The sequence below is a fragment of the Triticum dicoccoides genome, chromosome 1B (genome assembly GCF_002162155.2).
Source record: "Triticum dicoccoides isolate Atlit2015 ecotype Zavitan chromosome 1B, WEW_v2.0, whole genome shotgun sequence".
Taxonomy (NCBI): Eukaryota; Viridiplantae; Streptophyta; class Magnoliopsida; order Poales; family Poaceae; genus Triticum; species Triticum dicoccoides.
Genome location: NC_041381.1, coordinates 303171314 through 303176493, shown reverse-complemented (window position 1 = coordinate 303176493; position 5180 = coordinate 303171314).

Genomic DNA, 5180 nt, shown 5'->3' with positions numbered 1-5180 from the left:
TTAGTATTTTTACTAAATCAAAACAAAACAAAACAAAATAGAAAACTGAAACAAAAAAAGAGAAAGAAAACCTCACCTGACTACCGCAGCCCACCTGGCCGGCCCAGTCGGCCCGCCCAGCCACCTGGCCCAGCCCACCTCCTCCTGTCGTCTTCCTCCCCTCGCCCCGGAGCAGCTCGGTGGCGAGCGCTGGCGACACCCTGGCCTCCTCCCTGCCTGCCTCACGCCCTCGAGGCCCTTCTAGCGCCACGGAGACGGCCACGCACCCCCCAGGCCCTCTCACTCTCTTCCCGAGCTCCTCTCCTCCTCTGGCTCTCTCGCACGCAACCACCGAGCACTGTCGCCGCCGCCGACGAACACCACCACGGCCACCGCCTCTCTCTCGCCTCTCCGTGCTGTCCAGAGGCTCCGCCTCGACGCCACGGAGCCCCAAGACGAAGCACGCGCTCGCGGGACGCCCGAAGCGACGCCATCATCCTCATCCATGCCGTCGGCCGCCGGAGATCCCCCTCGCCGCCCCGCTTGCTTCGACCCCTCCCCGACCCTGCTGACTCCTCCGTTGAGATCGCTGTGAGCTCCGCCACCATTCCCCCTCCTCCCCGCGCTCGTTCCCGCACTCTAGCTGCCCTTTTCACCAGGGCCGTGAGCTCCTCGCCGCCGGCGATGACGCAGATGAGACCAGGGCCACCGTAGCTCACTCCCGAGCACGGCAACGTGCTCCACACCTCACCAGGAGCCTAACACACACACCAGCTCCCCCTCCCGTGCACTACAATGCCAAACCCGCAGGTGCCCGAACTACGGCCACCGCGGAAATGCTCGCCGCCGTCAACTCCGGCCATTCCGGCTGCTACCGCCACCACCACTAGATGCGCGAGAGCTCTAGTAAGCCGTAGCAGCAAACCACGCTCAAAACAGAGCCCCATGGCGAAATCCCGACTCCCTCCGCCGCGGATTTGGTCGCCGCCGGCTGAACTCTGGTGACGCCGACGTGGCGCACTTACATAGCCACTAACGACCCTGCTAATTACCCCCTGACTCACTTACATATGGGCCCCACGCCCTAATTAACCAGGTTAGTTCTTGTTTAAATAAAACTAACCCACGGGCCCCACGGGTCAGTTTGACCTGGCCCCGTCACATTTGACCGACCCCACACGTCAGTATTGACCATGGAGACGTGTGTTGACCGGGCCCACCTGTCAGCGTCACTAACCAGCCACAGTCACTCACCAGTGGGTCCCACTGGTCAGGTTTGACCTGGTCGACGCCTGTTGACCGCTGACATCACAGTGACGTAGTGCTGACGCAGTTAATTATTTTTTGGATTTAATTTAATTCAATAAATTCCAGAAAATTGTATAAACTTCTAACAATCATACAAAATCAACCGTAACTCCAAATGAAACAAATTATATATGAAAAATGATCAGAAAAATCCAAAGAATCTGTTTATGGCATTATCATGCATGTTTGAACAACTTTAAGCTGCTGTATACAACAATTTGAATTGATGGCATTTGAAATGTCATATATGGAGTTTGAATTTGAATCTTAGATTCAAACCAACTCCATTTAATCTGTTGCTAGCTGCATTAGCTCAAATCACAGCATATTGACATGTCATGATCATGCATCATATTGTGCATTGCATTGATTGTGTTCTTCCTTGTTTGTTTGTCCCCTCTCGATATACATGGTTCCGACGATGAGTTCGATGACACCGATGAAGAACTATATTATCTTTAGAAGTGCCAGGCAAGCAAAAACCCCTTGTTCATTCTGATACAATCCCACCCTCTCGCTCCTGCTCTCTTTTATTGCATTAGGACAACAACGATTCATCTGTTACTTGTTGCGGTAGTTGAACCCCTTTATCCTCTGCATGACATGTCATTGCCACAGTAAATAGATGAAACCCACTAGCATGAGTATGAGTTGCTTGAGCCCTGTTGTGCCTACTCATTCATGCTTGTTTGTCATGCCTGCTACTGCTTAGAGTTGAGTCAGGTCTGATTCATCAGGGATGAATCAGAGGTGTGTGAACATGTCCTACTGTGTGTGAGCTAAGTGTGTGAACACGATTTGGTAAAGGTAGCGGTGAGAGGCCATGTAGGAGTACATGGTGGGTTGTCTCATTGAAGTCGTCCTCAGGAACTGAGTTCTGTGTTTGTGATCCATGAAACAACTACTACCATGCATTGGGCCCTGAAATATGACCCCGCTCGACTTCTTAATCACCCTTGTCCTCTGTCCAGGAGTTGCAAGTAGTTTCTGGTGTTTGTAGTATGCTGGAGGCCGTGCGCAGCGCTGACCGGAGGGGTGGGTTGTGATGCGGTAGGCACGTGGTCGGGTATACCGGGTGCCCGTTTGGTGTCGCGGAACCCTGTACACATTGTTCGGGGCCGTATGTGGAAACCTCAGCCGGAATCCCTGCGGATGGAACCTGGATAGGTGATAAACCTAGACTAGAGACTTGAGTGTTTAGGTAGGTCGTGGTCTACGCCCATGTTGGCTTTCGCTTGAAGTGTGCCGAGCACATGTCGTGTGCAGATGCTAAGTGGTGGAAACATGTATGAAGAAGTACACCACCGAGTCAAAGTTGGCTTGCTGCAGTTAAACCCCACCATCCCCTTTGTTTATAATGATGCATATGTAGATAGTTCTGATGTAAGTCTTGCTGGGTACATTTGTACTCACGTTTGCCTATTTTATGTTTTTGCAGAGAGACTTCAGTCTCACTAGTAGTTCCACGTGGACTTCGACGTTTAGCTTGTTACCTCAGCTATGATCTTGTGCCCTCGACAGGGTCTAGTAGACAGTCAGGCTTCTCGGCCTTTTCCTTTTGTAGATGTCTATAGTCAGACATGTTAAGCTTCCGCTTGTGCTTTGACTTGTATGCTTTGAATGCTGGGTCGAGAGACCCATGATTGTAATATCTCGCTCCTCGGAGCCTATTGAATAAATACTTGAGTTGTAGAGTCATGTTGTGATGCCATGTTGTATTTGCACATATCGAGCATATTGTGTGTATGTTATTGAAATGTTGGTATGTGCAGGATCTGACTATCTAATTGATTATCCTTGGTAGCCTCTCTTGCCGGGAAATGTCTCCTAGTGCTTCCACCGAGCCTTGGTAGCTTGCTACTGCTCCGGAACACTTAGGTTGGCCGGCATGTGTCCTTCTTCGTTCCTGTGTCTGTCCCTTCGGGGAAATGTCACGCGGTGTCTACCGGAGTCCTGTTAGCCTGTTACAGCCCGGTTTACCAGAATCCTGCTAGCCCAGTTGCTACAGCCCGGATTCACTCGCTGATGACCAACACGTTCGTTGCTGGGTCATGTATGCCTGTCCCTGTAAGTTAGTGCCACTTTGGGTTCTCGACTAGCCATGTCAGCCCAGGCTCCTTGTCATATGGATGCTAGCGACACTGTCATATACATGTGCCAAAAGGCGCAAACCGTCCCGGGCCTGGTAAGGCGACACCCGTGGGAATATCGTGCGTGAGGCCGCAAAGTGATATGAGGTGTTACATGCTAGATCGGTGTGGCATTGAGTCAGGGTCCTGACAACGTTACTCGTGCACATTAGTGATCTGCACCTTCCATTACATACATACCATATCATATAGGTATCATCTTGATATCATATCATCTCTTGTGTCACAAGATTGTTCCCGCGTATACACAATTGCTATCTTGGTTTGTGCATTGTGCAAAAGTGGCCATACAAAAAAATATAAAGCTTTTAAGCAAAAGAAAGAGATCAAAGAAGCTTGTAAGCAAGTGCCATAGCATCATACCACATTGCATATAAGATTTTCATATCCGATCATCTTGGATCATCTTGTTAACCACTGGGAACATCATACATACATAGCATGCTTGGGATAGAAGTTTCTACATTTTGCATCTTATAGGTTGTGCACAAGTTTCGTATCCACCTTTTGAGCAATCGTGCTAGCGTCTCTCTTGAGTTGTGCAACACAAGTGTTTTCCATGGTTTCCACATTTTGTGCTCATTCCTTGGTTGCACGACCCCATTTATCTATCCGTGTGTGTGTTTCCGTGTGCCACCCATTGCTATTGGTCTACTTGTTTCACTTGCGAATTTTTGAATGTCTTTCAACATTATTGACTCTTGCTAACATTTTGCATCAAATTTTTGTGCCACTATCCTCACCGAGCTCCACCATAAGCCTTACTTGTGTAGGTGTGAGAAATTGATGAGATCGGTACCAATTGTGATATTTCCTTGTTACATCATTGAGTGATCATTGATCCATTTTCAACATCGGCCAAGGTACAACTGGTATAGTTCTCTCCTTTCTTCCACTCATATTTGCTCGAGTCTTGTGATGGATAGGAAAGGCACTTCATCTCCAGTCTTCGACAACAACGACGGCGTGAACAACTACGTCACCAAATCGTCAATCTTCGATCTACAACAACAAATGCATGGTGCACATTCTACCTTGTGAGAGCGCATCGAGAACCTCTCCATCAACATTCGTTACTACGAAGAAAGGAAGAGGGACTACATCGACAACAAGCTTTCCGCACAAAAGGAGGAGCAAGATGCAAGGATGGAGGAGATTCGGGCCTTAATCAAGTCTACTTCCACTTCGTCATCTTCAAGGCGGCGGCGACCAAGTCGATCATCTTCAGAGCGCCCAAGTGATGCAAGCGCAAGTCGCCCACGTCCACATCTACATGGCAACCACCATCACGTTCGTGATCCACATCTTCATGACGGAAAAGTCACCTCCAAGCATCATCTGCACGACGACAACGAAAGACATCTACTACGAGCTCAATCACGACAACGACACCATCATCATGAAGATGCTCGCCAAGCGCAAACCTACAAGTCCAAACAAGCTCTACTGCACGCCAAGTCCAAGCTTCATGAGCAAAAGAGAAGACCGTGATACGAACCACCAAGACGGATCTACGGCTACACCATCCACTTAGGCATCTTCGCTAAGTGCTATCAAGGCATCTTCGCCTTTGGACGTACGGCATCTTCGCCTACTTCCCACGAGTACGCCTACAACGACTTCATCAAGTCCAAGGCAACCACCTACGAGCGAGGGCAACACTTCCATCTTCGGAAGCCCCTCAAGGAAGATGGTCGAGCATGGGATATTCCCTTCGGTCATGGAGACGAGCTACGAGGTGGC